We start from the raw sequence: 12313 nt of genomic DNA, 5'->3' as shown, positions 1-12313 counted from the left end.
CCCTCCACCAGCTGGCCCTCGACGTAGAGATAACTCTCGCACGGCAGGAGTATCAAATCTTGCTGCTGTATGGGAATGCGAATTTCGTCGCTGTTCGCCAACGAGGCGTTCCCATACGGATTGTAGGCATGCATCTCCATTTTGGTGATGCAATTGTCGTAGATCAGCGGTACGGTGACGTTCAAGGGATCTGCCATTGTTCCACTATGTACTTTCGCCCAATCTCTTCACGGTGAATCCCAATGATTGTAAAAATTCTATACTTCTTCTCGTTAGCAAGAAGCTCCTCTTGTCGCGATTCCTGCTTTCACTCCGATTAACCGGTGTATTCGATTCCACGCAGGACGAACGACTAGCGAACGTTTCATCCAGTTTCACCGCTTTATAATCCTCGTTACTTTTGTAAATTAACATTTTTCTTAATGTGCAATCTTATGGTAATTTCTTCACGTCCAGAATCTACGAGACGATCGTCCTGATCGAGGATACGTAACGTGAGACGGTCGATTACTCTGACGAGGACCGGTAGATAAATGACGGTTTTCGGTACCTCCGAGATTTTATAGCCCGGTGGTACGCTGGGAAAGAACTCGTGAATAATATGTCGTGGTCTACCGTTGGTGTACGCACCAGTCACCACCCGCAATGTTGCACTCGATGCGTAGAATATTTGTTTTCACAATGTTCACGGTTTCGTCGGATTCAGCCTGGGCGTTCGGTTCGATCACGCGATTCGACGAGAAGCCCAGTAGTGAGCCAATGTTATTCGGTTTTCCAAAGTCAATCGAATATTTACACAATATTTCACTCTTCAGTGTATTATTGTTCGCTCGTAGAAGAATAACGCTGTTAATGTCGTCTTTAATTTCGTGTCTCGCAGAAATTTGATACTGCAAATACTCATTTATCGCACTCAATTCGTAACAGCCTCTGGGTATCGTCAGTACCTTATCGTTATCGTAGTAAAACTTATTATTCGTCTCGTCCATATTGGCTATCGAGTTGTACGTTTGCATGTCCACGAGACCGATCTCGTAGCGATCGTCTTGCAGATTGATCGGGGGAAAGAAATCTGAATTTAATACAGATTTACGATCCGATAATGTCACGGTGAAAGACATTTTGTTTTTTTTCAAAGTATCTGTTCTCGCAGGAATTTCACGCAGAACTGACCGCAATTCCTTTTATCGTACGATTGATATCAATCATGATTGTAGTAGATTGTAACGTTAGGACCAAAGTAACGCACACATTCTTTCGGCGGTTTCAAATTTCCAAATGAATCGAAGTATACGACGATGTCGTTACGCTTGACGTAGGCTACCCAGTGGGTACCAGGGCCGCATTGATCGTCGAGATTCACGATCGCGCACTCGTTGCATCGCGGCCCGTCAAGCGGCAGAGATGTGCGCATAAAGACTCCACGGAAATGTGGTATGCGTCGGCAGATGTGTGCCAATTGTATGTTACTAGTAGCACCAGAATCCGGAAGGAGAGTTTCTACATTGCGACGAAATTTCCCCTCATTCATTTTCTTCCCGCTCCTCTTCATCGACCGTTTTTATTGTTGTTTTTTTTATACCTCCACGGTTCCCCTCTCCGACAACTCGCTTGTACGGTTTCAGATAAAGACCTCGACCTCTCTCGCGCTTTGCCGACACTTCATCGCGCGATTGTGACGTTGCATTTCCTGCAATCGTTCTCTCTCAGCTTTTGCAACGGTTTACAGCACTCGCTATACCCGATGCTCCACCTGCCAGTGCTCCGACTGCACCTAGCAGTGGGAGTATAGGTATTATACCACCCCGTTTCCTCGGCACTCGAATTCTTCTCTTCCTCGTAGTACCAATTTTTTTCTTGTTGTTCTTTTTTTTAGCCGCTACTGCTTTCTTCATCCCTACAATATTATTATTATGTAATCCCAAGCCAAGTTTACGCTTAGCATTCATCGATGCCCATACGGCTGTGGCAACCGCGCGTTCACCCAAGGTCGCGTCTCTTGCGGTAATACGTTCACGCGCTCTCCTCGCTAGCACTATATCGGCCTGATGACGTTCCGGTAGATCCTCGTTGTGCCAATTTGCTAAGTCGTGATCGAGGCAGGCCTCGTCCAGCGGATTTATACCACGATCGCCGCGCACCAATCTTTCGCGTAGTCGAGTGCCGGGCCCGCAATAATTGTAACCGGGCACGTGCAGCTCAAATGGCAATTTTTTTAAGACTTTATTAAAGAACGATCCAGACATTTAGAGCAACTGCTTCTCTCTCTCCTCTTGCTGACAAACGTAACAGTCTTTTATCAGTCTCGGTGGTCCGTCGTGGTGAGTAGTATTAGGTAGATGTAGTGTTGCAAGCAATATTGATATTGCTGCACATCCGAGATGTGCCGAGGTAATCTTTCCCACACACTCGCGATACTATCTGGAAAGTACTCGAGCAATACGATCTTCGGTATGTGTTCGAGCTGATGATTCGTCAAGTTCTGCAGGGAATCGACGACGACTAGCATGAACGCCATTGTAATGGCAACTGACCGAATAGTTCCGTAATTCGCAAAATATAAATGAACGATTCAGCTGTTCCCGAAGGTTAATAGCGAGGATGCATTTCGTAAAGCACGTGCCGACTATTCGCGTGACAAATTTGGATGCTCACGATGCTACCACGCAAATAAAAAAACGTCACGGATCGCTATTACCATCTACGATACGCTGCATAGTTTGCGGTCTGTCGAATTGCGGTAAGACAAACGTGTTGCTGAGCCTCATAGAGAGTCCGCACGGTGTGAGATTCGAGAACCTGTACGTCTACTCGAAATCGCTGCAGCAACCGAAGTATCGATATCTGGAGCAGCTTCTGCAGGACACGGAGGAAATTGGTTACTTTCAATTTTCAAACAATTGCGAGATTGTGAACGTCGCGGATGCAAAGCCGAACTCCATTTTCATATTCGACGATGTGGCCAACGACAAGCAGGACAATATAAGGGACTACTTTTGCATGGGTAGACATTCCAACATCGATTGCTTCTACCTCTGTCAGACTTATGCGAAAATACCAAAGCATCTGATACGAGATAACGCAAACTTGCTAATAATATTTAAGCAGAATGGAACTAATCTGAAGCATATTTTCAACGATCACGTCAACAGTGACATGTCGTATGAGAAATTTCTCACATTGTGTTCGACCTGTTGGAGTCGCGATTACGGTTTCTTAGTAATAGACAAGGATAGCTCTCTGAATAACGGTCGATATCGCAAAGGTTTCAACGAGTACGCCACAATCGAGTGAACGGCCTTGAGTGTCGATAATCAGGCCGGTAAGGTTTCAACGAGTACGTCACGATCACGGCCTTGAGAGTGTCAGTTTAAAAAACAGCGTCAGATAGTCGAGTGCCGACGAACAGGCCGGTCGGATCTGTTAAGAAACCGCGCCAGTAACAGGTCGGTTAAAAACCGTATCGGTTCAATTGGGGGAAAGCTGTTGTATACAGCATCGCGATGGATGAATAATCGCTTCTGAAGAGGATCGCCAAGACGAGCGAGGTCATTCGCAACAAGCATCGTGCCTTGAAATCGAAGAAGGGGATAATGGAGAGCAGTTTGAACGACACATTCAAGCCGATAGTCGATCCATTGAAGAAACTCGTTTCGCAAACGGAGGATAGTGATAACATAAATAATAATAATAATTCTTTTTTCAAATACAACGATAAATTGAGGAGGGGAGCCTACTTCACATCGACACCGCATCGAGTTGCTAAAAGAGCGAAGAATCTTAATAGTAGTGATGAAACTATTACGAATCCATTGGATTTCATGACCGACGACGAGTCTTCTATAACCGATCAAACGTCGCCCGATTCGAAAAATAGTTTGCTAGAAAAATTAAATATTGATGAAAACGAGGAACCACGCTTGTTACAATATGCCTTTCAACATAATCGAATACATCCGATCCCTGGCAAGTATATTAAATTACTTCTGACGGATAGGGAAAACTTGATTGATCGTGCTTATGGACCTCGTTATAAAAATGAACAACTGACGCTTGGTAGATGTAAATTTGATATTAGTCATGAAGGAGATATTATTCTCGATAAGACGCTATACACCGGTACAGTAGGTACTTATGAACTAGTTTTCATGAGAGAACCGAATCGAGCTATTATAAAACCCGAAGATTTGGAACAATACAAGAGTATTCTCAATCAAACTAAGGCGCATAAACTGTTAAACGATACTTTAAAACAAACCAAGGGTAATAAAGGTGTAAAATATACAGAAATTATGAAACCATTGCTATTGGGAAAACCAATGTTACCGCCTGATCGGTTACCATCAACATCAGGCGCAAGAAAATCGTCAACGTCTGACGCGTCAACATCAGGCGTTAGTAAAGCGTCAACATCATAAAAAAAAGGGTAAAGGTCTTATGCGTGTCACCGAGGGACCAATCAACTACGTATATTGGAACGATCCGAATGAATTGATCGAACGTTTGAGACTTTTGATCGCATCGGTGGCTGCCGGTAATACGAGTCATCACAACGAGATACAGTCGATAATCGAGGAGTTGAGCGACGAGGATCTTATCGTATAAAGAAAGTTGCACATTACATTCTTACCTCAGTGTAATATCAACGTCTTTCGGTAGCACGAGGTAAAAAAAAAATTAAATGTATGATGATTGTTGTGAAATTTGCATTTGCTTAACATACATCGTAGACTGTATACTCTCGGCATTACGAGCCATCAAAAAGAGGAATAATAATAATAACGAGGAACAAGAGACTGATTTTTGAAAAAAAAAAGTGACAGTAGTGCATTTATTTCGAAATGTCGATAAATATATTTGGAATTGGATTGGATGGTGAGAGTAGGAAACACTTTCACGAACCAAATTTAGAATATTTACTGCTTGAATTTAAACAATATTTGACAATGACATTGAATAAACTTAATGAACAATTTGAGAAAAAATGAACCAAATTTTGCAAACAATTTGCGAAAAATTGGATGATAAAGTGAGTAAGGAAGATCTGATACGTGAAACACTTAGCAATAATTATAAATTCTAAGAATCTGTCCATTTTTGAAAAAAATGAGCAAAGAAAAGATACAGTTGGTGGAGGAGCTCCATGCACCGGCAAGGATAAATTTTCCACGCAGAAGAGTCATCGTGCGCGACTTCGACGATCTCTGGCAGGCCGATCTTGTTGATATGCGCAATTACATCGATGCGGGTCACCAGTACATTCTCACTGTAATCGATACCCTCTCGAAATACGCTTGGTCGGTGGCATTAAAGACCAAGAGCGGCAGAGAAGTGACGACGGCAATGACGGGAATCCTAAAGACCGGCAGATGTCCGAAAAATTTACAGACCGACAACGGCAAGGAGTTTTACAACAGTGACTTTCAGGCGTTGATGAGGAAACGCGGGATAAATCACTACTCGACTTACAGCGTGATGAAAGCGTCGATAGTCGAGCGCTGGAATCGTACGTTGAAGACGGAAATGTGGAAACGATTTACGCTGAACGGAAATTACAAGTGGCGCGCTATGCTGCAAGAGTTGGTGGATGCGTACAATGCGCGAAAGCATCGTACCACGGGAATGCGTCCCGTGGATGTGAAACCCGAGCATGCAGATAAGCTACTCAAGACAGTTTACAGTCACATTATGGTCACAGGTCGTGCCAAGTTCAAAGTCGACGATTTCGTACGAATTAGTAAATACAAGCAGATGTTCGCCAAAGGCTACACACCAAATTGGACGACCGAAATATTCGAGGTGGCGAAAGTGCAGAGGACCAATCCCGTTACGTATCTCCTCAAGGATTCCAGGGGTACGGAACTGTTGGGTGGATTTTACGAATACGAGCTTTCAAAAACTATCAATCCCGATGTGTATCTGGTGGAGAGATTATTGCGCAGAAAGGGCGATAAAGTGTTCGTTAAGTGGCTGGGATTCGACAGGACGCACAATTCCTGAATAAATAAGAACAATGTCTTAAAGGAACTTTTATTAAGATGTATCATGACAAAAAATATATGTATTCTTAAAATAAATAAATAAATAAATTATTCTTTTAGTCTATAATGTCCCCAGGGTAGAGTCGCCGCGGTGCCGGGTGTAACGAAACGCTTGTCGTCGTACGGACTGAGGGCTACCTTTCTCTGACTGATCGAGAAAACTTGGTGCTGCTTCGATCGAATTAAATTTTGATTGCGAGACTGTACGGTGAAATTATCCAAACAATCCTTGTAGTCGTCAAATGTTATATTTCTATCGATAACGTAACCTTTGACACCCTTGGCTTTTTTAACAATTCTCGTGCAATCCTGCACCTTGAAAGTATACATTTTTGCCCTCAGTCCTACGAACTCGGTCATGATACGACCATTGTTCTTGTCCTTCATCAGACCAGGTATCTTTTTGTTGACGCGTGGCAAGTCATACTGATTATCGTCAGGATAATCGCTGGTGTCGAATCGCGCGAGATCGCGTTTCATGTACGAGTAAACGTCGTCGCACTCGACACTGTATATCAGACTGTCCGTGTCGGTATACATCGCTCTACATTCACTGCCGAATGTAGGAAGCATATAGTCATAGTGAAATTCATTCAAGCAAATTTTTGAAATATCTAAAACACTCATTCACACGTAAATGGGTTTATCAAATTTCGCGGACAATTTCGACAATTGAATCGCGACCAAATTCTCATTGAAAATCGCGAGACTGTGAAAATTCGGTTTAGAAATCAGGGTTTCCGCCCCGTATCTTCCCTCCCACTTGGTTGCGAGCCTCACGTCAACTCTATTCCTCACGTTCTCCATTGTTTTACCGAAAACCGCGTTGTTCATCAACTTGAAGAGATTCCTCTCTAATTCGTTAGTGGACGCGGTGCGCAAATGCGTGTTCAGCTCGATGTAATCGCGTAGCCAGGTGGACTGCTGAAACTTTAAACCGCGATGTATACGCTTCAGTACGAGTCCATTACGGATACATTGTTGCAGTGCGCGATAATGTATTACGTAACGCGTCTTATCGTTTAAAGTAGCCAGCAGCTTCTCTTGGCTCGCGCCCGGCGGTTTCTCGCGCACCATGCAGAACGGTAAGTCCGCGTGTTTGTCGTGAAGCTCGCGCGGATACTCCAAATCGACCTCCAAAATATAACCCTCGGGATGATCCGAGGGTATAGCGGAGACATCGAGATTGGCAGCGTCCTCGATCCATCGGAATCCATGGGTGGGCAGCGGCTGACACATTGGCCACCAATACAGATTGTTTACGTCGTAATACATGAGATACTTCGACGGTTCCGCCGGATCGTAGTCCCGCATGTACCGATTGTTGGCCCTCTCGTAGCGATGGGAGCACTGACTCAAACCACCGCGTATACCGCGCTCCACCAACAGTAACATATCCACGTCCGTGAAAAGCTCCAGCCTGATTCCCGTATGCTTCAACATCGCGTCCCAGGTGAAGCCCGGTAGCGTATAATAATGGGCTGGATCCAAGTTATAATTTAGCATGCAACTATCGCGAAAACTTTCGAAAACGTCGGTCAACAATAGGACATCGGTCTTCAAGTACAGGTCACTGTACTCCCCAAGTGTGCGCATCTGGAATTTGGTCCATAACTCTACGGCATGACTGTATGCTTCCTCGCTGATATCGCTGTCGGTCAGTCTGTTGCGAAACGACTGGCGCGGTGGTAAAGCCGTCTCTTCCAATCGAGCCGCACTATCTATATAGTCGTAAGGAAAAATACCTTTCCTCGTAAGCAAGTTGAACTGCTCGACGCTCAAGTCCGAAAATTGTGACCTCAAATTTGTCAGCTGAGATTCCGCCAAGTACGAGCTCAATTTGTCCAGACTGGAGGCCATAAATTTGAACGAATCGATAAATCTCAGCCGTATATTATAATTTCGCAAATATTTAGTGAATGAAATGTATTTTTCCTTATGTACAGGCAGCAGATATACCGATCCCTCGTACAAATTGGCGATCGTCTCGAGAATAAAATGCGAATCATAGCCGGAAAAATTGTGGAAAATAACTGGAAACACATGCGAATCTTTAAAATTTAAATTACAATTATTGTGAGCCGGTCCTCTGTATCTACCGGTTAGATGATCGTGATCGCGAATTCGAAGTTGATTTGGAAGAAACGGCTTTTTGCATATATGACAATTGGGGTCATTATAGTGACGCGATCGTTCGATAAGACTAAGATTACGCATGGGTACGATAGTCCCCAGTTTCTCGCTCGCGATGCGCGCAATCACCTCGAGCTCGCGTACGAACCATTCGATGCAGTCGACACCCCGATGAGCATCGTATCTCGAGAGTGACGCATCGCGAGCACTTTTTAAATAATAGCCTACACTTATAGGTTCATGTTTCTGATAAATATTACTACTACTACTGTTCGATTGTTCAACTTTTGATAATATGCACTCGAGATCCGCGTATACGACGAATGGGCACTCGCTCCCCATTTTTGATGTTCTTGAAGGAAACCCAGCGATCCTCGGACTCTCTCGGTAGCATCAATCGGAGATTATCGTTGAGCCGCGCGCAATCCTGCTCATGCGACTCCAGCTTCTCCACTGTGCAAAAGTAGTGGAGACATCTACAAAAAAAATATATATAAAACATATGCAGTTATATCTGTATCATTATTAATACTGCTACACTACAAAAATTTTGGCTGACCCTAAGATATTCGTAAACGATAAATTAATCAAACTCTAAAACGAAAGTTGGGCGCCAGGTTCCCGAAAGAACCACTGTGCTGTAGTAATCGCAAAATACTGTAATCGTCAAACGAAAATGCCAACTAGCTCAGTGAATATAAGAGTAGGACTGCGGAAGCGGAGAGTGAGTGAGTTCCTGAAACGTAAAATGCAAAAGGATTTGGCAGTTCGGGTCAAATCACTACATACTATATTCGATAATAAAGTGTCTATATTTCCAAAAAAAGACATTGCTGTATTTGTCAGACTTCATAGCGCATAGATCGTTATTCGTATTCTACAAAACTATAACTCGGAATGGCGTAGAAGACTGTTTTCCGGAGTGCTCGGGATCAATCCAACGAATTTCTTTACTAAACAACTAACTAATCAAATAAAGGCCTACCCAAGGCAGGTGATTCTCCTGCGACCTTTTAACTAAACGAAACTATACTCTCGCGAAGAGAACCGAACGGAGTAGCTCTTTCTGGGAGAATTCACCTCCGGGGTTCCTTCTGACGAGAAAACGAACTGTATTACCACGAGGTGATCGAACGAGGTAGCTCCTTTCGGGGAGAATTCGACCTCGGGATGCACCCCTGGTTAAACGCGACGAACTGTACGAAACGTAACTGAAATTCGAAACTGAACGAATATCCCGGTCACTCTTTATACCCGAATTCGAACCATCAACTATACTGTAAGCGCATAACCAATTTCTCGGAAAATACAATCCTTTAATACGACATTATATACACGGTAATCGTTAAAAGGACTTAACGTAAGTTATAGATAAAAATTATGTACATTTCATATCCGAAAACCCAAAGACGACTGTGTCCTTGAATTACTAGCGAATCTCAAAGTTTCTCGATATTAGACTATTGTTCCAACTTCTCATTTATGTCCCTAATTCCCAATCCACGCACTTTGGGAGTATGTTTAACTCGTAATTCGAGGTTTTTGACGATTTCACGGCTATTAACCCATTAACGTCCAAAATGTCAAAATTTCTTGCACGTTTTCAAAGTGATTTTTTCCTATGTAATTGGCGTTGAAAAAATTCTTGAACCACATATTCTGATGTAAAATTGCATGCTCTTTCAGAATCCGTTGCCAGATTCATGATAAAACTCACAGGAAAAGAGATATGCTCGATTGAAACATAAAAAACACTTAATTTTCGAAAAAAAAAATTTTTAGGATTTTTTTTCGAAGTGTTACGGTGAAGATATCACCTGGCGACCGTGATCAAAGGTGATCATGGGAGTTGAAGTTTAACAGGGAATTTTTTTGTTTACCTTGAACCATCGCTTCTTTACAAAATGGCGGAAAAAACGAATTTTATTTTTTCAACTTTATCAATTTTTTTCTCGAAATCTATGGACTTTAGAAAAAAATTCATAAGAACAAAAATGTCTTAGAAGCACTCGAGAAACATCCTAACATTTTTTCAGAATTTTTGGAGACATTTTTGAAAATTCCATTTCACAAGTTTCCCGGAAAATCAAAAATTGTCTCAAAAAATTCTGAAAAAATTTGAGAATGTTCCTCGAGCGATTCTAAGGCATTTTTGTTTTTATGAATTTTTTTCTAAAGACCATAGATTTCGAGAAAAAAGTTGATGAAGATTGAAAAAAAAAATCGTTTTTTTCCGCCATTTTGTAAAGAAGCGATGGTTCAAGGTCAACAAAAAAATTCCCTGTTAAACTTCAACTCCCATGATCACCTTTGATCACGGTCGCAAGGTGATATCTTCACCGTAACACTTCGAAAAAAAATCCTAAAAATTTTTTTTTTCGAAAATTTAGGTGTTTTTTATGTTTCAATCGAGCATATCTCTTTTCCTGTGAGTTTTCTCATGATTCTGGCAACGGATTCTGAAAGAGCATGCAATTATACATCAGAATATGTGGTTCAAGAATTTTTTCAACGCCAATTACATAGGAAAAAATCACTTTGAAAACGTGCAAGAAATTTTGACATTTTGGACGTTAATGGGTTAAGCGCGTTTTCCGAAGTTTACTCGTGATATAAGGATTTCTAGGAGCTGGGACTCCCGCTAACCTTTTCCGTTGGAGCTGGAGAACGGCGGCTGAGCAGAATAAAGCAGAGCAGAGCAGAGCGGAGCGGCGTCGAGCAGGGCAGAGCGGCGTCGAGCAGAGCTGAGCAGAGCAGAGAAGAGCAGGGCAGAGATGAGCAGAGCAGAGCAGAGCAGGGCAGAGCAGAGCAGGGCAGAGCAGAGCAGAGCAGATCGGAGCAGAGCAGAGCAGAGCAGGGCAGAGCAGAGCAGAGCATGACGGAGCAGAGATGAGCAGAACAGCGCAGAGCAGCGTCGAGCAGAGCAGAGCAGCGAGGAGCAGAGCAGAGCAGCTTCCACAGTTATTCACTACGTCTTTTCCGAAATACGAGTTGCCGAAAATCACGTCCGATCTTCTTCAGAACTAAGTAACGAGTTGCCGAAAATACGTCTGATCCTCTTCAGGACTAAGATACGAGTGTCGCAAAAATCGGGAGACACCAGCAACGAGCTGTTGGTCCCTTATCCCCAACTCTTCGTAACTCTAAATCTAATTGGCGGAGCCGATTAAGCTATTGGTACTACCAATCAGATCCAAGGTCTGACTTCTTCCGAAAATTCAACTTGAATATTCGGGAGCCGCGGAAGGCCGTAGTTCGTTAGACCCATTTAACATACGACTTATGGGCCACGATCGTTACTCTACTTTATGACCTATCAATCACCGAACGTTATACGGTATTTCCGATGATAGGTAGGCCAAGCGTATAGGACATGATATTATGGCCTTGATAATATGAACATAATATGTTTCAATGTTCTATAGATATATATATATATATATATCTTTTTAGTGAACATGTACTATCTTAAAATAGTACATGGTCACAACTCTATCCTCCCACGAAAAAGAGACCGAATCGAGGTCGAACACCCCTCACCTCACTAAACGACGATACGCGAGGACGTAACTGGATTCGACGTAAACGTCAGACGGAATCGGTAGCTCATCGTCCCAAGTGCTACGTGAATCTGTAGTAGTCGTAAGTCGGCATTTTCAAAAACAAAAAGAAACGCTATATTCGAGATGGGCTATTTACACGATAATATAACGGTAGCTTAATACTAAGCAGTATACACGGTACTGCAAAATATCTGTACAAAATAAGCGTGATACGCACTGTAAGGTTCTATACTAAACGAACTTATTTACACGGTACTGTACGGAATCGAAAAAGGCATACACGATAAAGAATATACGTCATACCAAACGTAAACTGAATCTGTACTAACTGTAGCGATATACACGATACGAATCGAAATCTGTACAAAAGCAAACTAAAGTAATACGATACAGAGTTCACCGAAACTCAGAATCGTAAGAAAACGTAACCTAAAGAAGAGAAAGTATGTACAAGGAACTATACGAGAATCTACACGTAACCAACACAATATACGGGTCGCGAATACTATTTCACGCAATTACGCTATCGAATCTCGAATAGTCACGAAAAAGAGAAAAAAAAAAAAAAAAAGAGGC

This window comes from Prorops nasuta, unplaced genomic scaffold, assembly GCF_024137725.1.
Source record: "Prorops nasuta isolate Cenicafe-Biocafe unplaced genomic scaffold, Cenicafe_Pnas_1.2 PNAS00023, whole genome shotgun sequence".
Taxonomy (NCBI): Eukaryota; Metazoa; Arthropoda; class Insecta; order Hymenoptera; family Bethylidae; genus Prorops; species Prorops nasuta.
The sequence above is the reverse complement of the archived record's forward strand: the minus strand, read 5'-3'. Positions refer to the sequence as shown.